Raw genomic sequence first — 25,066 nt, 5'->3', positions numbered from 1 at the left:
TGAAAACATTAACCACATATATAAATGACATTTACTATTCACCCATGTGCAAAACCTTATATCACCTCTTAACACTGCCTTTACCTAGTCTATTGCTCCTACGTAGTGTCTCTCCAGTGGCTTCAGCATGGCTGGTGGAAGGATGTGTGAGTCAGGGCCAAAGAGTGCAGATGGCCTTGCAGCAGCTCTGCGCCTGGAAGGCCCAGCTGTTGACTGCACCACCTCATTCTGGGCTGGGTGGATGACAGGCAGCGACAAGTGCAATGGCAGTGTGTCAGTGGTGGGTTCAGGAATTCTGGTCAGCGGGTTCCTGCTCCACTGACCCACTGCCATTCCCCCGGGCCAGCACCTCAGCATCCATATCAATCTACTGGAGCACAGATTGGTGGCCTGCTGTGACACTGTGAGATCTCCCGTCAACTGTGGTGGACCCAGCGACAATGGCAGCAGTCAGAGCTTGAATGGTATCCAGCTGACACTGCATGACAGCAGTCTGAGCTTCGATGCCAGCAATCATTGTTTGAATTGCAGAACCAAGACGTTGCTGTGCTTTCGCCTGTGCTGCAATGGAAGCTGCCACATCACCCATGAAACCCGTCATAGGTCTGGGTCCCCAAGGTCTCTCTGGAAGTCCACCATCGTCTGCAGACTGGAAATGATGGGCTCCATGATGTGCGCAGAGCTCTGTGCAATGTTGGAAGCGGACTCCTCCACGCTCCTTATCATTGCCGAGAGGCTCTCAGGCATCCTTGCCATTGCACCCATCATCTCAGAATGCATGGCCATCACCCTTGTTATTATTAACGCCTCCCCATCGAGGTCCTCATCTGAGTTCATTGCATCAGAACTCACGTGCGAACTCTCCCTCCCTCTTGCTGCAGCCTGCTTGTCCCTGATGTTTCACCTGGTGCAGACCCCTCTATTAAACTTACCTCCAATGAACGCGTAGTGCCAGTCTCTGAGATGGTGCCTTCGGGTGAGAGATGCAATGACGTGGTGTCTGGGTCCTCCTCCTCATCTCCTTCATCATTCTTGTTCGGGGGCTCAGGGACAGGCTGGTCATCTGGTTGCTGATTATCTGGAAGCGTAAAGCCACAAGACTCGCATTCAGGTGAAAGCAGTGGGGCAGGAATGGAGCAAGGAATGCAGACAACATGGTTAGTGGTGGAAAGTGATAAAGCCTTCTGGTGTGAGGGGGAAGTGGGTTGAGAAAAGGAGAAGGAATGAAGATACCATTTTTGCCCCCAATGGGGTCGACGTCGCCGACGGCCATGGTGTACACCACCTGTTGCCCAATGAGTTGCAGCACTCGCCTCCAGGTCTGAGAGCTGCTGGAGATGAGGTTCAACTCTGCCTGTTCTCTGCTGCTCCCTCCTTTTGGGCCCAAGTTTCGGGCTGCGACGTTACCTGGATGCCCGTTTTTTGCGCCACAAAGTGCGCCTAAAAAAAACTTACAGATTCTCCGGCTCCCTGCTGGTCCTCTGGAGTCGGGCACGGCACAACACAAGCTGTAGGGGGCAGAGCCAGGTCCCTGCGCTGAAAACAGTGCCTGGACCTCTGCACATGCGCGTTACAGTGGGCGCGCATGTGCAGTAGCTCCAGGCGGCCAAAACTGTGTGGGAGGGGCCCGAAGCACGCAGTCCCTAGCCCTGGCCAAATGGCCTCACTGGGGCTGCGTGCATAAGGCTGCCTCCCACACCCAGCTCCTTCTTCCTCCCAACCCGACTCAACTCCCGCTTCCCCCTCCTCCGCCGACCCGAACCGAACCGACCTCCCTCCCACCATCCCCCCGACCCGACCCGCACTCCCGACCCCGACCCGCGCTCCCCCCGACCCACGCTCCCGACCCCGGAACCCGGACCCGACCCGACCCAACGCCACCTACCTGTAAATCTGGTGCTGGGGACGGGCCCTGACCGAAGTTTTGGGCCCGGCCGGGCCCGGCCCGTTCAGCCTCCCTCCCCCTTCTCCTCCCCCCCTTCTCCTCCCCTCCTTCTCCTCCCCCCCTTCTCCTCTCCCCCATTCTCCTTTTCCCCCCCTTCTCCTCCACTATCCTTTCCCTCCCCCCTTCTCCTTCTCCTCTCCCCCCTTTCCCCCTCTCCTCTCCCTCCTTTCCCCTTCTCCTCCCCCTTCCCCTTCTCCCCCCTTCCCCTTCTCCTCCCCCCTTCCCCTTCTCCTCCCCCCCTTCCCCTTCTCCTCCCCCCTTCCCCTTCTCCTCCCCCTTCCCCTTCTCCCCCCTTCCCCTTCTCCTCCCCCTTCCCCTTCTCCTCCCCCCCTTCCCCTTCTCTTTCTCCTCCCCTCTTCCCCTTCTCCTTCTACTCCCCCCTTCCCCTTCCCCCCCTTCTCCTTCCCCCTTCCCCTTCTCCTCCCCACTTCCCCTTCTCCTCCTCCCCCCTCCCCTTCCCTCCCCCTTCTCCCCCATCCCCTCCCCCCCCTCTCCCCTCCCCTCGCTGTCAGAAACACAGACACTGACAGACAGAGAGTGAGAGACACACACAGACAGACAAACAGAGAGATAGAGACACTGACAGAGACACACTGGGGGGGGGGGGGGGGGGGGGGGCATCCAGCACGCTGTTGGAGGGCTCCCGGTGCTGCAGTCAGTAAGTAGAAAATGTTTTATTTATTGATTTAAAAAAAAAATTATTTATTAATTTTTTTGATTGATTTATTGGTTGATTTATTGATGTTTTTATCATTTATTATTGATGATGGCTCTTTATTTGTAAAACTGAAGTGTTTAATGTTTGTAAACTTCCCTTTAAACCCCCCCCCCCAATTCCCTACGCCTGATTTGTAACCTACGCCTGATTTTCTAAAGTGTAGACAAGGTTTTTCGAGCGTACAAAAATCTTCACTTACCCCATTCTAAGTTAGTTTGGAGTAAGTTTTCACTGCCGAAACTTTGAAATCAGGCGTAAGTGGCCGGTCATGCCCCCTTTTGAAAAAAAAATTCTGTTCCAAAGTGAAACTGTTCTAACTGACTAGAACTGGAGCAAACTAATGCCGAGAATTTGAATTTCTAAGATACTCCGTTCTGCACCATTTGCTCCAAAAAATCAGGAGCAACTAAGGCCGAAACTTGGGCCCATTGTGTGCCATGTTGACCTGAAAAAGAAAGGAATTTGTGTAAGTCAGAGTCCAGCTATGTGTCTCGGAGATATGCCTGTCATCGTTCAATAGCTGTGATTGTAAGCGTCACAATATGAGGATGTGAGTTTGAGTAGTTGGAGATGTTTGGTGGGTGAGTAGTGGGGGAGTGATGCTTTGTGCAGTGTGCACAGACAGCGGTTCAGATGCTGGTACATAGGACCTGTTGAAGCATCTACTCATGTTAACCACCCGACTGAGATTATTGAATTTTTTCCGGCACTCTGTCAGGCTCCATTCCATGACACTACTGGCCGAGACCTCCTGTGCCACTTCCCTCCACATTGCCCTGAAGACCTGGGGCAATGGCCTCCTTCCGCTGGCTGGGACAGCGCTTCCCTCCTTTGTTTCACTGCCCCCACCAATGCCTCCAATGCGGGCGTCAGTGAACCGACAAGCTCTCTCCCTAGGATTTGGATTGGGAGCAGCCATAGCCATGAGGTGTTTCCCAATTTAGAAGAACTTGAGGATTTTTAGTGCTTGACACTAAATTTTCAAAATTTCAGAAGTTACCGCCCAAAATAGGGCACTACCGACTTTCTCCCTCCTTAACTCAAACTTTTGCCCTGACTTTAACTCGGGAAAAGAATCATACGAGCAGGGATTGAGGTGGATGGAATTTTAACACCTAAGCCATATCTGCAAATGTCCCGACATATCTTCAGACTGGCATGAAGTGTTGGCTGGCTGACAGGTGGCAGTGGAATATCAGGCGGCAGGAGTCTGCCATTGGTGACTGAACGAATGATCCCCGAGACTCAGTTACATAGTTGGGAGATAGTTCAGAAAGGTCTTGTGATCGAGGGAGGGGGCGGGCTGAAACACAGGGCTGTGGAGGCCTAAATTTTCCTTGTGTAGCCCAGAGGAGCATTCCTGCATTTCTTGGGCCAACAGGTAGGATTTAACAAAATAGCAAATGGCTTACATTTTTGGGTATCTTCTAGCCTCAGCTCTTCTTGGCTTCCCACACATTCCAACCAGTTAAAACTGCAGTCGAGCCCCAATGATATAATTGGAGCCCGATATGTAAAATCCGGTTAAAATCTAAACCCATGAGAAGGGAGTGGAATATGGTTGGGTAAATTTTAATGACCTCCTATCCAGTTTCTGCCAGACAGACAGGGTTACAATTGGTGTTTTTGAGCTAGGAAAATTAAATTGATAAATAAGATTCTTGTTCAGGGCAGTTGCAATGCTTTGTTGTGAGTTGGCGGCACTACTTAAAAGCAGCCTGCACCTCTGAAAGGTGAGTTAGATTGTGGCTGCAAGAAATGGTGGGAGTCAGTCTGGGCTGTGATACTTTGTACAATGGTTGAATATGTTAGCTTTTGGCGAAGATCATGCGTAACTGACCTGACAGGGGAGTAACCATGACCAGAAAGTGGTTCTCCCTGGATCAGGAAGGTGGTTCTCCTATGCTTTTTGGAAATAGGGGGTGGGTGGGGGGCCTGCCCCGTCCACCTCCATGGAACGAACCTGGTATTGCAGTACTTCCAGGAACGGTGCAGCTTTGGCTCTAGGCCTTTTGGCTAAGAGCAAAATCATTGGCGCAGAGTGATCTTTGATGGGTGCAAGGTGACCTTTGGCGTTTATGATCTGACAAGTTGATCTGACAAAGAATTGGAAAGATTGGCAACGAATAAAACATTAAAAAAAAATGGTTGAATATGTTAGAAAGCGAGCATCAAGGTTTTCAGACACTTCACTGGAGGTCATGGTGGAAGAAGTGGAAAGAAGGAAAGACATCCTGGGGCTGAAATTGCCCCTTCCCTTAGGCCTGTTATTGCCAGAAATGGCTGGCCACGCTGCGGAGTGGAATTGCCGCCAATTTTTTGTCGAATGACCGCCATTTTGAAAATTCCGCTAGTGTGGTATCCCGGCGATGACCCACTCCCCCATTACGGCTCCGTTGCTGCTGATCCAACCTAAGTGTGTCATCAGAGCACGCACCGCCGATGTGCCCTACTAAAGGAGTCATTCCACGCAGAAAATCTTGTTCTTGCTGCTCAGTACCACCGACAGACTTTTCTGTTGGGGCACTGTGCTTGGAGTGCTTCTAAAATGCCGGTGTGGCTGCCATTAAAGGGGAGGACCTACTGCAGCGGCCGCCATCTTATTTTTTTTGTCGACCAACTGCCATGTTGGGCCGACAATTATGCCCCCATGTTCGGTCACACCTTGCTGGGTGCAAGGCCACTGGCCTGGCCAAAACCCTCCCTGGTGGCCCAGTGGACCTAACTTAAAGAATTTCAGCGGCTCTTCCCTTTAAGTGAAGTGGAGAGACGTGGTGACACGCCAGAGTGATGATGTCATCAGTGCTACACTGATGAGTGACAGCGGCGGACACTCCACTCGTCCGCCCCCCACTTCCACCCCTCTACTTACTGAAATTTATGACTGACCTCTGGGACACCTGAAAAAAAAAAGCTAAAGAGCGGAATTTCGTGCAAGAGGCCACCAAATCTACCGCTGCGGTAAAAACAGTCGCAACATGGTAGGTTCGCCGTGTATTCGGTTGGGGCAATTTCGGCGCTCCTCTGTATCCACAGGGTGGCAGGAGGCCATCCAGGTAAATGCTCAGGAGGCAGTGGGAACAAATAACGGCGGAGGTCAATGCCAGGAGAGTTGCTTCAAGGACATGGATGCATTGCAGGAAGAAGTTTAATTATCTGATAGGAGTTTTCAAGGTGAGTGAGTTTATCTTCAAATGGCATATCCAAACAACTGCACCACTGGCTTCATCCATTCCTCGTCACAACACCCCCATCAGCTACCTACCAACAATATGTATCAATCAGAACTCAACTCTAAAATTCATAGGATGAACATCTCCCTCATACACTTAGCACTGTTGCCATCGTCACACCACAACAGCTTGCACACACTAACAGCTATTCAACTATGACAGCCTCATCTCCCAAACCTATTGCAGCAGGCAGCTCGAAAGAACTAGAGGAAGACAAATGCATCTGCAAATTTTAAACCCAATAGAGGGGATAGAGCTGGCAATCATGGGAAGGGGCATCGCTGAGGCCGTGGCCACCAGTGGGACTGAAACAATCGATAATGCATACTCAATCCTTCTTCTCTCATCCCACTTCTCCATCATCAAGCAATTTCTTCTGACTTACAAGCTTCAGATGGTGTAAGCACACACTTCTTGCTTTCTCCTCTCCCCTCACTACAACCCAACTTTTATCCCTTTTTCACTTCAGATACCCAAGAACTGGAGCCTTCCCAGTCAGTGGAGGAAGAAGACAATGAAGATGTAGAGACACTGTCACCCAATCTTACACTCGCATTCAGCAGCTCAGAAACTGACACTGCACATATTTTAGAGGCTAGGATAGAGGATCTACACATGGTGAGACACTGGGCTCAAGTGTGCAGGAGCCCAGAGTGGGGGGAAAGGATAGGGCAGGTGGCAGCTCGCCGGAAGGTTGCACAGGAGTCAGATGAGGACATCGATGGGCCAGGCTACAGAAGAAGGCTGATGGATGTACAAACCAAATGCCTGCCAGAAAGCCTGCACTCAGTATCAAGTAGGATGGAGGAGTCCAGCGCCAACTTGTCACAGGGGATTGCGCAGAGCTTGGAGCCCATGATTTCCAGCATGGAACAGTTGGTCACTTCCATCAGCACACCTGTGGAACCCACCATGATGTATTGTTTGATGTCCGATGTCACTGCTTCAATTGTAGCACAGATAGCTTCCATCAAAGGTATGAATGCTGTAGTGGAAGCTCAGACTGCTGCCTTGCACGCTCAGACAGCTGCCATCATGGCTCCGGTACCACAGTTCTAAGGGGCTTCCAGTGCATCACAACAGTCCATCAATCTGTTCTTCGACAGATCAATAGGATTGCTGAGACGTCGCCCCAGGAGAATGGTTCCATGGAGCACTGCTGTCCTCACTCAGGATGACATTATTCCTGCTCCCACTACTGCCAATCAGCACCAGCCAGACCTCTCCCTGTCAACTATTCAAACTTTAGCCAATTATAGAAAAGCTCCAAAAACACACACAATTGCACAAGCAGCCACATGGTTGGGTCGAATGGTCTGTTTCAATGCTGTATATCCTATGTTAAATAGTTGCATATTCACCCTCATCCTGCAGTGCAACCCCTCTCACTCTGTCTTGTCAAGTGTACTGCATGTCAAGTGTCATCCCATCCTCCGTCATCGAATTACAGTACGCAGATGACGCTTGTGTCTACACACACTCGGAGGCCGAACTCCAAGCCATCGTCAACACCTTCAGCGAGGCATATGAGAGCATACACTACACTAAACATCCATAAGACAAAGATCCTCTACCAACCTGATCCCGCCATGCAGCACTGCCCCCCGGTTATCAAAATCCATGATGAAGCCTTGGACAATGTGTACCATTTTCCATACCTCGGGAGCCTACTGTCAACAATGGCAGACATTGACAACGAGGTTCAACACCGCCTTCAGTTTGCCAGCGCAGCCTTTGGTCATCTGTGGAAGACAGTGATTGAAGACTAGGACCTCAAACCCGGCACCAAGCTCATGATCTACAGAGCGGTGGTGATACCCGCCCTCCTGTATGACTCAGAGACATGGACTATGTAGAGTAGGCACCTCAAAACACTGGAAAGGTACCACCAACGCTGCCTCCGCAAGATTCTGCAAATCCACTGGCAGGAGAGGCGCACCAACATCAGTGTTCTCGCTCAGGTCAAAATCCCCAGCAGCGATGGGTCACATCGTCCTCATGCCTGACACGATATGCTCAAAACAAGCGCTCCACTTGGAGCTCCAACATGGCAAGTGAGCCACAGGTGGGCAGAGGAAATCTTCAAGAGCACCCTCAAATCCTTCTTGCAAAAATTTAACATCCCCACCGACACCTGGGAATCCCTGGCCCAAGACTGCCCAAAGTGGAGGAAAAGCATCCGGAAAGGTGCTGAACACCTCAAGTCTCTTCGCCGAGAGCAAGCTGAAGCCAAGCATAGACAGCGGAAGGAGCGCACAGCAACCCAGGCACCCCACCTGTTATATATGTGGACATGTATTTACTCTGTACAGACACCAGAGGGCTCATCCCCTGGAGTCCCAAGGGATCCCATAATCCCTTGGGAGCACATGTATTTAAGGAGGCTTCACAGGTTGGAGAGTCACTCTGGAGACCTGCAATAAAAGACTAAGGTCACACTTTACTTTGAGCTCACAGTGTTCAGTCTGACCCTTTCCCCATACACAACAACTGGCGATGAGATACAGATAATGAACCCAAAGATGCAGAGAACAGTGGGCATCCTGGAGAAATTTTCGGTGGGAGATGATTGGGAAACCTTTGTAGAGCGACTCAACTAATACATTGTGGCTAATGAGCTAGATGGGGAAGAGAGCGCTGCCAAACGAAGGGCGATCCTCCTCACCGTCTGTAGGGCACCAACGTATGGCCTCATGAAGAATCTGCTCACTCCAGCGATACCCACGGAGAAATCATATGACGATTTGTGCACACTGGTCCGAGAGCATTTGAACCCGAAGAAAAGCGTTCTGCTGGCGAGGTACCGATTCTACAGCTATAAAAGATCTGAAGGCCAGGAAGTGGTGAGTTATGTCGCCGAGCTAAGACGCCTTGCAGGACATTGTGAATTTGAAGGACATTTGGAGCACATGCTCAGAGATTTTTTCGTACTTGCCATTGGCCATGAAACCATACTTCGCAAACTTTTGACTGTAGAGACCCCAACCTTGAGTGAGGCCATAGCGATAGCCCAGGCGTTCATTGCCACCAGTGACAATACGAAGCAAATCTCTCAGCACACAAGTGCTGCTACAAGTACTGTGAACAAAGTGATGTTGTTTTCGAATAATAACGTACAGGGCAGGTCACACATACCTGCAGCTGTACGTCCGCAGACGACTCAGTGTCCACCATCAAGGATGATGAATGCAAGGCCATTAACACCTTGTTGGCGCTGTGGGGGTGATCATCGTTTCCATTCATGCTGATGCAAAGAGTACATTTGCAAGGGGCGTGGAACAATGGAACACCTCCAATGAGTGTGCAGGCAAGCTGCAAAACCTGTTAAATCTGCAAACCACCATGTTGCAGAGGAGGACAGATCCACGTGGAATCAGATAGAGGAGGCAGAGATACATGGGGTGCACACATTCACTACGAATTGTTCCCCGATAATGCTGAATGTTGAACTAAACGGACTTCTGGTTTCAATGGAGCTGGACACGGGCGCGAGCCAGTACATCATGGGCAAAAAAACTCAAGGCCAGTCTTAACTCCAGTTCGCACGAAACTAAGAACTTACACTAAAGAACTGATTCCTGTAATCGGCAGTGCTAGCGTAAAAGTCTCCTATGATAGAGCAGTGTACAAGCTACCACTCTGGGTGGTGCCGGGCGATGCTCTCACGCTGCTTGGCAGCAGCTGGCTGGGAAAGATACGCTGGAACTGGGACGATATCCGAGCACAATCGCCTGCTGACGACACTTCGTGTGCCCAGGTCTTAAACAAATTTCCTTCGCTGTTCGAACCAGGCATCGAACTGGGCATCCACGGAGCAAAAGTGCAGATCCACCTAATTCCGGGGGTGCGATCCATCCATCACAAGGCAAGAGCAGTACGATACACGATGAGAGAAAGGGTAGAGATCAAGCTAGACCGGCTGCAAAGAGAGGGCATCATTTCACCGATCGAGTTCAGCGAGTGGGCCAGTCCTATTGTGCCAGTCCTCAAGGGAGACAGCACCGTCAGAATCTGTGGCGATTACAAAGTAACTATCAATCGTTCCTCCCTGCAGGATCAATACCCACTACCAAAGGCCGACGACCTCTTTGCAATGCTGGCGGGAGGAAAGACGTTTCGGAAGCTGACTTCAGCCTACATGACGCAGGAACTGGAGGATTCATCAAAGGCCCTCACCTGCATCAACACTCACAAAGGTCTTTATGTTTATACCAGATGCCCGTTTGGAATCTGATCAGCGGCGGCGATATTCCAGAGAAACATGGAAAGTTTACTGAAGTCAGTCCCGCATACCGTGTTCTTCGAGGATGACATCTTGGTCACAGGTCGGAACCCAGTCGAGCACCTGCAGAACTTGGAGGAGGTTCTTAGTCGACTCAACCGCATGGGGCTCAGGTTAAAACACTTGAAGTGCGTTTTCCTGGCACCTGAAGTGGAGTTCTTTGGAAGGAGGATTGCGGCAGACTGTATCAGGCCCACCAACGCGAAGACGGAGGCAATCGAGAATGCACCGAGGCCACAGAACGTGACGGAGCTGCGGTCATTTCTGGGACTCTTAAACGACTTTGGTAACTTCATACCGGGTCTCAGCACATTGCTAGAACCACTGCATGTCTTACTACAAAAAGGGGGCGAATGGGTTTGGGGCAAAAGCCAACAAAATGCCTTTGTAAAAGTGAGAATATTGTTATGCTCAAACAAATTGCTTGTGTTGTATGAGCCATGTAAGCGTTTGGTACTAGCATGTGATGCGTCGTCATATGGCGTCAGGTGTGTATTGCAACAAGCTAATGATTTCGGGAAACTGCAACCGGTTGTTTATGCATCCAGGAGTCTGTCTAAGGCTGAGAGAGCCTATAGCATGATTGAGAAAGAAGCGTCAGCATATGTCTATGGGGTAATGAAAATGCATCAATACCTGCTTGGGCTAAAATTCGAATTGGAAACTGACCATAAGCCACTTATATCGCTGTTTTCCGAGAGTAAAGGCATAAATACCAATGCATCGACCCACATCCACAGATGGACGCTCGTGTTGTCCGCATACAACTACGCCATCCGCCACTGGCCAGGCACAGAAAACTGCGCCGATGCTCTTAGTAGGCTGCCATTGTCCACCACGGGAATGGAAATGGCGCAGCCCACAGATCTAGCCATTGTTATGGAAGCATTTGAGAGTGAGCAATTACCCTTCACTGCCCGGCAGATCAACACCTGGACAAGCCAGAATCCCTTATTATCTCTATAGTCAAAAGCTGTGTGCTTCATGGGAGCTGGTCCAGTGTCCCAGGCGAAATGCAGGACGAGATAAAGCCATTCCAGCAGCGCATAGGTGAAATGTCTAAACAGGCAGACTGCCTTCTGTGGGGCAATTGAGTAGTGATCCCCAAGAAGGGCAGAGATCTTCATCAATGACCTTCTCAATACCCACCCAGGCATCGTAATGATGAAAGCGATAGCCAGACCCCACGTGTGGTGACCCGGTATTAATACGGACTTAGAGTCCTGCGTTCACAGATGTAATACATGCTCGCAGTTAAGCAATGCACGCAGGGAGGCGACGCTAACCCTCCAAACCGTGGTCTAGGGTACATGTCGACTATGCAGGCCTGTTCTTGGATAAAATATTCCTTGTGGTTGTCGACGCTTATTCCAAGTGGATTGAATGTGAGATAATGTCGGCTGGCACGTCCGCTGCCACTACTGAAAGCCTGCAGGCCATGTTTGCCACTCACGGCTTACCCGATATCCTGGTGAGCGACAACGGGCCATGTTTTACCAGTGCTGAGTTCAAAGAATTCATGACCCGTAACGATATCAAACATGTCACATCTGCTCTGTTTAAACCAGCGTCCAGTGTTCAGGCAGAGAGAGCAGTGCAAACCATCAAGCAAGGCTTGAAGAGGGTAACTGAAGGCTCACTGAAGACTCGCCTATCCCGAGTCCTGCTTAGCTACTGCACGAGACCCCACTCACTCACTGGGATCCCACCTGCTGAACTGCTCATGAAAAGAGCACTTAAGACAAGGCTCTCGTTAGTTCACCCTGATCTACATGAACAGGTAGAGAGCAGGCGGCTTCAACAAAGTGCATACCATGATAATGCAAATGTGTCATGCGAGATTGAAATCAATGATCCTCTATTTGTATTTAATTATGGACAAGGTCCCAAGTGGCTTCCCAGCACTGTCGTGGCCAAAGAGGGGAGCAGGGTGTTTCGGGTCAAACTTTCAAATGGACTCATTCACCGGAAACACTTGGACCAAATCAAACTCAGATTCACGCACTATCCTGAGCAACCCACCTTGGACCCTACCTTTTTTGACCCCCCAACACACACACCAGTGGCAACCAGCACCACGGTTGACCACGAAGCAGAACCCATCATCCACAGCAGCCCTGCAGGGCCCAACACACCAGGCAGCCCAGCAAGGCTAGCTGCACAGCAGCCCAGCGAGGGCTCAACAAATGATTCAACAATACCAACTTTCACACCAAGACGGTCAACCAGGGCAAGAAGGGCCCCAGATCAACTCACATTGTAAATATTTACACTATTGACTTCAGGGGGTGAGTGTTGTTATATATGTGGACTTGTATTTACTCTGTACAGCCACCAAATGGCTCATCCTCTGGAGTCCCCCAATGGATCCCATAATCCCTTGGGAGTACAGGTATTTAAGGAGGCCTCACAGGTTGGAGAGGCACTCTGGAGACCTGCAATAAAAGACTAAGGTCACACTTTACTTTGAGCTCACAGTGTTCAGTCTGACTCTTTCTCCATACACAACACCACCCATCCATTCCTTCAACCGCTGTCTGCCCCACCTGTGACAGAGACTGTAGGTCCCACATTGGACTTTTCAGTCACCTGAGAACTCATTTTTAGTGTGGAAGCAAGTCTTCCTTGACTCTGAGGGACTGCCTGTGATGATGATGACTCCACTCATGTCACTCCTCACACCCATTTAAGTTTTAACAGCACCCATTGTTCTGTTTCAATGCACATCCTCAACTCCCCCATTCCTCCCTCCACCACCGCCACTCACCCCAATCCTCAAGTAATCTGATAACACCTGATAATCTGAGGATTACACCTCAGCAGCGCCGGGACCTATATCCTCGCGGGGAGTTTTACCAGTGCTATTGGGTAGAGTTTAAATTAGCTTGGCAGAAGGATGGGAACCTGAGAACGAATTCAAAAGGGGAGGAATTAAAACAGAAATTGGATAGCAAGAATCTAGAAAGCGAATCTGTAAGACAGAGGAAACAGGGCTTAGTATGTAGTAAGCAAGGAGGTCTTCCTGTGCTGAATGTGCTGAATATTTTAATGGAAGGAGTCTAGTGAATAAGGTGAATGAGTTATGAGCACAGGTAGACACTTGGGAGTATGACATTATAGCCATTACAGAAACATGGCTGAAAGAGGAGCAGGTTTGACAGATCAATATTCCTGGCTACAGGATTTATCGACAAAAATGGGGCGTTGCGGTACTGTTTAAAGAAACTATTACAGCGGTGAGGAGGGATGATATGTTAGAGAGATCATCAAATGAGGCCTTATGGGTCAAATTGATAAATAAAAAAGGGGCAATCACACTGCTGGGCATGTATTATAGATCCCCAAACAGTGGGAGGGAGATAGAGGAGCAAATATGTAGGCAAATTGCAGTGAAGTCTAAAAACCATAGGGTAGTAATAGTAGGGGATGTTAACTATCAAAATATTGATTGGGACAAATTTAGTGTGATGGGTATAGAGGGTGCGGAATTCTTGAAATGCATTCAAGAGAACTTTTTTTAGTCAGTATGTAGCAAGCCCAACACGGTGAGGGGCGGGGGGAGGGCGGTGGCGGGGGCAGTCTTGGATTTAGTTTTGGGGAATGAAACTGGGCAGGTAGAAATGGTTTTAGTGGGGGAGCACATGGGTGCCAGTGACCATAATGCAGTCAGATTCATGATGGTTGTGGATAAGGACAAGAATAGACCTGGAATAAAATTCCGAATTGGGGAAAAGCTAATTTTGCTAAGTTAAGGGTTTTTTTGGCCATAGTGGACTGGAAACAGCTACTTGTTGGTAAATCAGTATCGGAACTGTTATGCTCATAATAAAGTAATGCAACCGAGTACTATAGACAATGAGTAAGTGTGACCTTAGCTCCTTTATTCAGACTCCAGAGTGCTGGTGGCCTGCTTATGTACAGTGCTCCCAAGGGATGCTGGGATCGCTTGGGACTCCAACAGGTAAGCCCTCTATTATACAGGTTGCCAGGGGTTGCATACATAACATCACTCCCTCCCAAAGTCAATAGTCAATAGTACTCTTATTTACAGGGTGAGATGATCTGGGACTTTTCGCTCCCTTGTCGATTGTCTTGGTACAAAGGCAGGTGTGGGTGAATTGGTTGGTTCTTCGCTGCGCTGCTAGGCAGCTGGCCTTGCCGGGCTGCTGGGGATGGGGAGTACAGTTTCGGGGTCACTGTGATGTCGGATGCCACTTGTGTGTATGTTGAAGGGTCGAAGTTGGTGATGCCTGTTATGTATGGAGAAAGAGTCAGACTGAACACAGTGAGGTCAAAGTAAAGTATGACTTTAGTTTTTTAGTGCAGGTCTCCAGAGTGCCTCTCCAAACTGTGAGGCCTCCTTAAATACCTGCGCTCCCAAGGGATTATGGGATTCCTTGGGACACCAGGGGATGAGCCCTCTGGTGGCTGTACAGAGTAAATACAAGTTGACATATATAACAACACTTCCCTTAACGTCAATAGTGTAACTAGGGGGGAGGCCATCTTAGACTGGGTGTTGTGTAATGAGAGAGGATTAATTAGCAATCTCATTGTGCGAGGCCCCTTGGGGAAGAGTGACCATAATATGGTGGAATTCTACATTAGGATGGAGAATGAAACAGTTAATTCAGAGACCATGGTCCAGAACGTAAAGAAGGGTAACTTGATGGGATCGATGGCCACTAAATCCCCAGGGCCTGATGGTCTGCATCCCAGAGTACTTAAGGAGGTGGCCTTGGAAATAGTGGATGCATTGACAGTCATTTTCCAACATTCCATTGACTCTGGATCAGTTCCTATGGAGTGGAGGGTAGCCAATGTAACCCCATTTTTTAAAAAAGGAGGGAGAAAGAAAACAGGGAATTATAGACCGGTCAGCCTGATATTGGTAGTGGGTAAAATGATGGAATCAATTATTAAGGATGTCATAGCAGAGCATTTGGAAAGAGGTGACATAATAGGTCCAAGTCAGCATGGATTTGTGAAAGGGAAATCATGCTTGACAAATCTTCTGGAATTTTTTGAGGATGTTTCCAGTAGAGTGGACAAGGGAGAACCAGTTGATGTGGTGTATTTGGACTTTCAGAAGGCTTTTGACAAGGTCCCACACAAGAGATTAATGTGAAAATTTAAAGCACATGGGATTGGGGGTAGTGTGCTGATGTGGATTGAGAATTGGTTGGCAGACAGGAAGCAAAGAGTAGGAGTAAATGGGCACTTTTCAGAATGGCAAGCGGGTACCGCAAGGTTTTGTGCTGTGGCCCCAGCTGTTTACATTGTACATTAATGATTTAGACGAGGGGATTAAATGTAGTATCTCCAAATTTGCGGATGACACTAAGTTGGGTGGTAGTGTGAGCTGTGATGCGAGGAGGATGCTATGAGGCTGCAGAGTGACTTGGATAGGTTAGGTGAGTAGGCAAATGCATGGCAGATGAAGTATAATGTGGATAAATGTGAGGTTATCCACTTTGGTGGTAAAAACAGAGAGACAGACTATTATCTGAATGGTGACAGATTAGGAAAAGGGGAGGTGCAACGAGACCTGGGTGTCATGGTACATCAGTCATTGAAGGTTGGCATGCAGGTACAGCAGGTGGTTAAGAAAGCAAATGACATGTTGGTCTTCATAGCAAGGGGATTTGAGTACAGGGGCAGGGAGGTGTTGCTACAGTTGTACAGGGCCTTGGTGAGGCCGCACCTGGAGTATTGTGTACAGTTTTGGTCTCCTGACTTGAGGAAGGACATTTTTGCTATTGAGCGAGTGCAGCGAAGGTTCACCAGACTGATTCCTGGGATGGCTGGACTGACATATCAAGAAAGACTGGATCAACTGGGCTTGTATTCACTGGAGTTCAGAAGAATAAGAGGGGATCTCATAGAAACGTTTAAAATTCTGACAGGTTTAGACAGGTTAGATGCAGGAAGAATGTTCCCAATGTTGGGGAAATCTAGAACCAGGGGTCACAGTCTAAGGATAAGGGATAAGCCATTTAGGACCGAGATGAGGAGAAACTTCTTCACCCAGAGAGTGGTGAACCTGTGGAATTCTCTACCACAGCAAGTTGTTGAGGCCAATTCACATAATATATTCAAAAAGGAGTTAGATGTAGCCCTTACTACTAGGGGGATCAAGGGGTATGGCGAGAAAGCAGGAATGGGGTACTGAAGTTGCATGTTCAGCCATGAACTCATTGAATGGCGGTGCAGGCTCGAAGGGCCGAATGGCCTACTCCTGAACCTATTTTCTATGTTTCTATGTTTCGAAGCCTTGCTTGATGGTTTGCACTGCTCTCTCTGCCTGACCGTTGGACGCTGGTTTAAACGGGGCAGATGTGACATGTTTGATCCCGTTATGGGTCATGAATTCTTTGAACTCAGCACTGGTAAAACATGGTCCGTTGTTGCTCACCAGGACATCGGGTAAGCTGTGAGTGGCAAACATGGCCCGCAGGCTTTCAGTGGTGGCAGCGGACGTGCTAGCCGACATTATCTCACATTCAATCCACTTGGAATACGCATCTACAACCACAAGGAACAGTTTACCCAAGAACGGGTCTGAATAGTCGATGTGTACCCAAGACTACGGTTTGGAGGGCCAAGACCATAAACGTAGTGGCACCTCGATGGGTACGTTGCTTAACTGCGAGCATGTATTACATCTGTGAACGCAGGACTCTAAGTCCACATCGGTACCGGGCCACCAGACATGGGATCTTGGTATCGCTTTCATCATTACGATACCTGGGTGGGTACTGTGGAGATCATTGCTGAAGATGTCTCTGCCCTTCTTGGGAACCACCACACGATTGCCCCACAGAAGGCTTGTATGGACATTTCATCTTTGTGCCGCTGGAACGGCTTTATCTCTTCCTGCTTTTCCACTGGGACACTGGACCAGCTCCTGTGAAGCACCCAGCTTTTGACTAGAGATAATAAGGGGTCCTGGCTTGTTCAGGTTTTGATCTGCCGGGCAGTGATGGCTGATTGCTCACTCTCAAATGCTTCCATAACCATGGCTAGATCTGCAGGCTGCGCCATTTCCACCCCCGTGAGAGCATCGGCGCAGTTTTCTGTGCCTGGCCAGTGGCAGATGGCTTAGTTGTATGCGGACAACGTGAGTGCCCATCTCTGGATGCGGGCCGATGCGTTGGTATTTATCCCTTTACTCTCAGAAAACAGGGATATAAGTGGCTTATGGTCAGTTTCCAATTCGAATTTTAGCCCAAACAGGTATTGATGCATTTTCTTTACCCCATAGACACACGCTAACGCTTTTTTTTCAATCATGCTGTAGCCTCTCTCAGCCTTAGACAGACTCCTGGATGCATAAGCAACCGGTTGCAGCTTCCCGAAACCATTAGCTTGTTACAATACACACCCGACGCCATATGACGACACATCACATGCTAGTACCAAACGCTTACATGGGTCACACAACACAAGCAATTTGTTTGAGCATAAAATATCCTTGTTTTTACAAAAGGCATTTTCTTGGCTTTTCCCCAAACCCATTCATCCCCTTTTCATAGTAAGACATGCAGTCATTCTAACAGTGTGCTGAGACCCGGTAAGAAGTTACCAAAGTAGTTCAGGAGTCCCAGAAACGACCGCAGCTCCTTCACGTTCTGTGGCCTCGGTGCGTTCTCAATTGTCACCGTCTTCACATTGGTGGGCCTGATGTCATCCGTCGCAATACTCCTTCCCAAGAACTCCACTTCAGGCGCCAGGAAAATGCACTTCAAGCGCTTTAACCTGAGCCCCACACGGTTGAGTCAACTAAGAACCTCCTTCATGTTCTGCAGATGCTCCACTGTGTTCCAACCTGTGATCAAGATGTCGTCCTGGAAGACCATGGTGTGGGGGACCGACTTCAGTAAACTTTCCATGTTTTTCTGCAATATTACCGCCGCTGATCGGATTCCAAACGGGCATCTGTTATAGACAAAAATACTTTTGTGCGTGTTGATGCAGGTGAGTGCCTTTGATGATTCCTCCAGTTCCTGCCTCATGTAGGCTGAACTCAGATCCAGCTTTGTGAATATCTTTCCTCCCGCCAGTGTTGCAAAGAGGTCGTTGGCCTTTGGTAGTGGGTATTGGTCCTGCAGGGAGAAACGATTGATACTTACTTTTTAATCGTCACAGATTCTGATAATGCCATCTCCCTTGAGGCCTGGGACGATAGGACTGGCCCACTCGTTGAACTCGATCGGTGAAATGATGCCCTTTCTTTGCAGCCGGTCTTGCTCGACCTCTACCCTTTCTCTCATCATGTATGGTACTGCTCTCACCTTGTGATGGATGGGTCGTGCCCCTGAAATTATGTGGATCTGCACTTTTGCTCCTTGGAATTTCCCGATGCCTGGTTCGAACAGCGAAGGAAATTTGTTTAAGACCTGGGCACACAAAGTGTCGTCAGCGGGCAATAGCGCTCAGACATCGTCCCAGTTCCAGTGTTTCGTTCCCAGCCGGCTCCTGCCGAGCAGCGTGGGACCATCGCCCGGTACCACCCAGAGTGGTAGCTTGTGCACCGCTCCATCGTAGGAGACCTTTACGGTAGCACTGCCGATTACAGGAATGAGTTGTTTCGTGTAAGTTCTTAGCTTCGTGCGAACTGGAGTTAAGACTGACCTTGAGGCCTTGTTGCACCACAATCTTTCGAAAGTCTTTTTGCCCATGATGGTCTGGCTTGCGCCCGTGTCCAGCTTCATTGACACCGGGAGTCCATTTAGTTCAACATTCAGCATTATCGGGGGACAATTCATAGTGAACGTGTGCACCCCATGTACCTCTGCCTCCTCGGTCTGGTTCGTCGTGATCCTGCGTGGATCTGTCCTCCTCTGCAACATGGTGGTTTGCAGGTTTAACAGATTTAGCAGCTCGCCTGCACACTCGTTGGAGGTGTCCCATTGTTTCATAGCCCTTGCAAATGTACCCTTTGAATTGGCATGAATGGAAATGATGTTCATCCCCGCAGTGCCAACAAGGTGTTAATGGCCTTGCATTCATCAGACTGAGACATCTGCGGATGTGCAACTGCAGGTATGTGTGACCTGCCCTGTGCGTTACGATTCGAAAACAACATCACTTTGTTCACAGTACTTGAAGCAGCACTTGTGTGCTGAGAGATTTGCTTTGCATTGTCACTACTGGCAATGCACACCTCGGCTATCGCTATGGCCTTACTCAAGGTTGGGGTCTCTACAGTCAAAAGTTTGCGAAGTATGGTTTCGTGGCCAATGCCAAGTACGAAAAAATCTCTGAGCATGTACTCTAAATGTCCTTCAAATTTGCAATGTCCTGCAAGGCATCTCAGCTTGGTTACATAACTCACCACTTCCTGGCTTCAGATCTTTTGTAGGTGTAGAACCGGTACTACACCATCAGAACGCTTTCCTTCAGGTTCAAATGCTCTCGGAGCAGTGTGCACAACTCGTCGTACGATTTCTCTGTGGGTTTTGCTGGAGTGAGCAGATTCTTCACGAGGCCATACGTTGGTGCCCCACAGACGGTGAGGAGGATCGCCCTTCATTTGGCAGCATTCTCCTCCCCATCTAGCTTGTTGGCCACGAAGTATTGGTCAAGTCGCTCCACAAAAGTTTCCCAATCATCTCCCTCTGAGAATTTCTCCAGGATGCTCACTGTTCTCTGTATCTTTGGGTTCGCTATCTGCATCTCATCGATGGCTTGTTATGTATGGAGAAAGCATCAGACTGAACACTGTGAGCTCAAAGTAAAGTGTGACCGTAGTCTTTTATTGCAGGTCTCCAGAGTGCCTCTCTAACCTGTGAGGCCTCCTTAAATACCTGTGCTCCCAGGGGATTATGGGATCCCTTGGGACTCCAGAGGATGAGCCCTCTGGTGGCTGTACAGAGTAAATACAAGTTTACATATATAACAGTGTCGTCATCGGGTTGCTCGTGGCTGTTTGTGAATCGCAGTTTGGTTTGGTCCAATTGCTTTCTGCAAGTTAGTCCATTGGCAAGTTTGACCTGAAACACCCTACTCCCTTCTTTGGCTATGACAGTGCCACCAAGCCCTTTGGGACCATGTCCATAATTGAGTACAAATACAGGGTCATTGACTTCAATGTCACGTGACAAGTTTGTGCGATCATGGTACATGCTTTGTTGATACCGCCTGCCCTCGACGTGATCATGGAGATCAGGATGGACAAGTCCGAGCCTTGTTTTGAGCGCCCTTTTCATGAGCAGCTCAGCTGGGGGAATACCGGTGAGCGAGGAGTGGGATTTGATGCGGTAGATGAGCAGGACTCGGGACAGGCAGGTCTGCAGGGAGCCTTCCAACATGCGTTTCAAGCTTTGCTTGATGGTCTGGGCTGCCCATTCTGCCTGCCCGTTGTATGGGGGCTTGAACGGGGCAGATGTGACGTGCTTGATCCGATTGCATGTCATAAACTCCTTGAATTCAGCACTGCTGAAGCACGGTCCATTGTCGCTGACAAGGACATCGGGCAGGCCGTGTATGGCAAACATGGCTCGTAGGCTTTGGATGGTGGCAGTGGATCTGCTTACAGACATTATTACACATTCAATCCATTTTGAATAAGCATCCACAACAACCAAAAATATTTTGCATAGGAACAGGCCCGCAAAGTCAACGTGGATCCTCGACCATGGTTTGGAGGGCCATGACCACAAACTTAGCGGTGCCTCTCTGGTTGCATTGCTCAGTTGAGAGTAAGTAGTGCATTGGCCCACGCATGATTCCAGATCTGAGTCGATGCCGGGCCACCACACATGGAATCTGGCTACAGCTTTCATCATTATTATGCCTGGGTGGGTACTGCGTAGGCCGCATATGAACGTATTCCTGCCTTTGTTCGGCAAAACAACGCGATTACCCCACAAAATACAGTCCGCCTGGATAGACATTTCATTTTTGTGCTGTTGGAATGGCTTGATCTCTTCATGCATCTCCGCTGGGACCAACTCCGATGAAGGACACAGCTTTTTTTTTTACAAGAGACCGTAAACGATCCTGGCTGGTCCACGTCCTGATCTGGCGGGCCGTAACAGCTGACCTTTTGTTTTCGAATGCATCCATCACCAAGAGCAAGTCTGCAGGCTGTGCCATTTCCACCCCGGTGGTGGGCAATGGTAGCTGACTGAGAGCATCAGCGCAGTTCTCTGTGCCTGGTCTGTGGTGGGTTATATAGTTGTATGCAGCAAGCGTGAGCGCCCATCTTTGGATGCGGGCAGAGGCATTGGTATTTTTCCCTTTGCTTTCTGAGAATAGCGATATGAGTGGCTTATGGTCAGTTTCTAGCTCAAACCTGAGACCAAACAAATACTGGTACATTTTTTCACCCCGTAAACACATGGCAGATCTTCTTTTTCAATCTTGCTGTAGGCCCTTTTGGCCTTGGACAAACTCCTGGATGCATAGGCGACCGGTTGCAATGTTCCCGATTCATTAGCTTGTTGTAACACACACCTAACCCATATGAAGATGCATCGCAAGCTAGCACTAAACATTCACATGGGTTATACAAGACATGCAGTTTGTTGGAACATAACAGATTTCTGGCTTTCTCAAAAGCAGTCTCTTGTGATTTCCCCCATACCCAGTCATCTCCCTTGCGTAGCAGCACATGTAGGGGTTCTAGCAAGGTGCTTAACCCGGGTAGGAAATTACCAAAATAGTTGAGGAGTCCCAGGAACGACCGCAGGTCAGTCACGCTCAGTGGTCTCGGCACATTGTTGATGGCCTCCGTCTTGGCGTCGGTGGGTCTGACGTAGTCTACCGCGATTCTTCTCCCGAAGAACTCGGCCTCTGGTGCCAGGAAAACACACTTCGAGCATTTCAACCTGAGTCCCACACGATCTAGCCGACTTAGAACCTCTTCCAGGTTCTTCAAATGTTCGATGGTGTCCCGACTTGTGACCAGTATGTCGTCCTGGAAAACCATGGTGAGCGGAACCAATTTTAGCAGACCCTCCATGTTCCTTTGGAAAATTGCTGCGGCTGATCGAATTCCAAATGTGCATCTATTGTAGGTAAAACATACATAGAAACATAGAAAATAGGCCCTTCGAGCCTGCACCACCATTCAATGAGTTCATGGCTGAACATGCAACCTCAGTACCCCATTCCTGCTTTCTCGTCATACCCCTTGATCCCCCTAGTAGTAAGGAATATATTTAGTGAATTGGCCTCAACAACTTTCTGTGGTAGAGAATTCCACAGGTTCACCACTCTCTGGGTGAAGAAGTTACTCCTCATCTCAGTCCTAAATGGCTTACCCCTTATCCTTAGACTGTGACCCCTGGTTCTGGACTTCCCCAATATTGGGAACATTCTTCCTGCATCTAACGTGTCTAAACCCATCAGAATTTTAAACGTTCCTATGAGATCCCCTCTCATTCTTCTGAACTCCAGTGAATACAAACCCAGTTGATCCAGCCTTTCTTAATATGTCATTCCCTCCATCCTGGGAATCAGTCTGGTGAACCTTTGCTGCACTCCCTCAATAGCAAGAATGTCCTTCCTCAAGTTAGGAGACCAAAACTGGACACAATACTCCACGTGTGGCCTCAGCAAGGCCCTGTACAACTGTAGTAACACCTCCCTGCCCCTGTGCTCAAATCCCCTCGCTATGAAGGCCAACATGCCATTTGCTTTCTTAACCGCCTGCTGTACCTGCATGCCAACCTTCAATGACTGATGTACCATGACACCTAGGTCTCGTTGCACCTCCCCTTTTCCTAATCTGTCACCGTTCAGGTAATAGTCTGTCTCTCTGTTTTTACTACCAAAGTGGATAACCTCACATTTATCCACATTATACTTCATCTGCCATGCATTTGCCCACTCACCTAACCTATCCAAGTCACTCTGCAGCCTCATTGCATCCTCCTCGCAGCTCACACTGCCACCCAACTTAGTGTCATCTGCAAATTTGGAGATACTACATTTAATCCCCTCGTCTAAATCATTAATGTACACTGTATACAGCTGGGGTCCCAGCACAGAACCTTGCGGTACCCCACTAGTCACTGCAAGCCATTCTGAAAAGTGCCCATTTACTCCTACTCTTTGCTTCCTGTCTGCCAACCAATCCACGTCAGCACACTACCCCCAATCCCATGTGCTTTAACTTTGTACATTAATCTCTTGTGTGGGACCTTGTCGAAAGTCTTCTGAAAGTCCAAATACACCACATCAACTAGTTCTCCCTTGTCCACTCTACTGGAAACATCCTCAAAAAATTCCAGAAGATTTGTCAAGCATGATTTCCCTTTCACAAATCCATGCTGACTTGGACCTATCATGTCACCTTTCTAAATGCACTGCTATGACATCCTTAATAATTGATTCCATCACTTTACCCACTACTGATGTCAGGCTGACCAGTCTATAATTCCCTGTTTTCTCTCTCTCTCCTTTTTTAAAAAGTGGGGTTACATTGGCTACCCTCCACTTCATAGGAACTGATCCAGAGTCTATGGAATGTTGAAAAATGACTATCAATGCATCCGCTATTTCCAAGGCCACCTCCTTTATGCCTGTTGCTGCAGGCGAGGCCTTTCGAAGATTCCACCAGCTTCTGCGTCATGTAGGCCGAGGTCAGGTCCAACTTGGCGAACATCTTTCCTCCAGCCAGGGTCGCAAATAGGTCGTCTGCCTTGGGTAGCAGGTACTGGTCCTGTAGGAAAAAAGGGTTAATCATTACTTTATAGTCCCCACAAATTCTGACCGTGCTGTCGCCTTTGAGAACTGGAACAATAGGACTGGCCCACTTGTTGAACTCCATTGGTGCAATGATGCCTTCTCACTGCAGCCTGTCCAGCTCAATTTCCACTTTCTCTCGCATCATATATGGCACCGGCCGTGCCTTGTGGTGGATGGGCCGTGTACCGGGAACCAAGTGGATCTGCACCTTTGCCCCCGAGAAACTTCCGATGCCTGGCTCAAACAATGACGGGAACATGCTCAGAATCTGGGCACATGATGCGTCGTCAATGGACGAGAGCGCTTGGATGTAGCCCCAGTTCCAACGGATTTTTCCCAGCCAGCTTCTGCTGAACAGTGTGGGGCCATTTCCTGGTACAATCCATAGTGGTAGTTTGTGCACTGCTCCACCATAGGAGACTTTTACTGCTGCACTGCCAATTACAAGGATCAACTCTTTAGTGTAAGTTCTTAGCTTGGTATGAATGGGGCTAAGCTTGGACCTGTGTGCTTGTTGCAGCACAGCCTGTCAAAGGCCTTTTTGCTCATGATAGACTGACTCGCACCCGTGTCCAGTTCCATGGATACTGGAATTCCATCCAGTTTGACTTTTAGCATGATCGGTGGACATTTCGTGGTGAAAGTGTGTACCCCATACACTTCTGCCTCCTCGGTTCGAGTCTCTAGTTCAGCCTGATCCACCATGGATCTGTTCTCCTCTGCAACGTGATGGTTTGCAGGGTTAGCAGCTCGTCTGCACATTCTCTCGAGGTGTCTCATTGTTCCACAGCCTTTGCACACAGTGTTTGAAGCGGTATTGATGGGCTCGATGATCACCTCCACAGCGCCAACAAGGTGTTAATTGCCTCACATTAACGATTGATGGCGGACTCTGGGTCATCTGACGTCATATAGCTGCCGGCGTGTATGCTCTGCCATATGCATTCCTGCCTGAAAACGATGTTACTTTGTGTACAGTACTTGTCGAAACCTCTTTATGCTGCAAAATTTGTTTCGTGTTATCGCTTTTGGACATAAATGCCTGGGCTATCTTTATGGCTTTGCTCAGATTTTTTGCTTCAACAGTCAATAGTTTGCGAAGGATAACCTCATGGCCAATGCCAAGCACAAAGAAGTCTCTTAGCATTTGCTCAAGGAATCCATCGAATTCGCAATGTCCTGCAAGGCGC

At 49.0% G+C, this 25,066-nt stretch overlaps 1 non-coding gene across 1 annotated transcript; it reads left to right on the top strand.

Moving 5' to 3' along the window:
• The first annotated feature begins 4,466 nt into the window (after window positions 1–4,466).
• LOC139252543 (U2 spliceosomal RNA) lies at window positions 4,467–4,663 on the top strand. The gene has a single exon (XR_011591493.1). It is a non-coding gene; the product is annotated as a U2 spliceosomal RNA (small nuclear RNA).
• Window positions 4,664–25,066: the final 20,403 nt, after the last annotated feature.

Source organism: Pristiophorus japonicus, chromosome 2 (genome assembly GCF_044704955.1).
Source record: "Pristiophorus japonicus isolate sPriJap1 chromosome 2, sPriJap1.hap1, whole genome shotgun sequence".
Taxonomy (NCBI): domain Eukaryota; kingdom Metazoa; phylum Chordata; class Chondrichthyes; family Pristiophoridae; genus Pristiophorus; species Pristiophorus japonicus.
The sequence above is the reverse complement of the archived record's forward strand: the minus strand, read 5'-3'. Positions and strand labels throughout refer to the sequence as shown.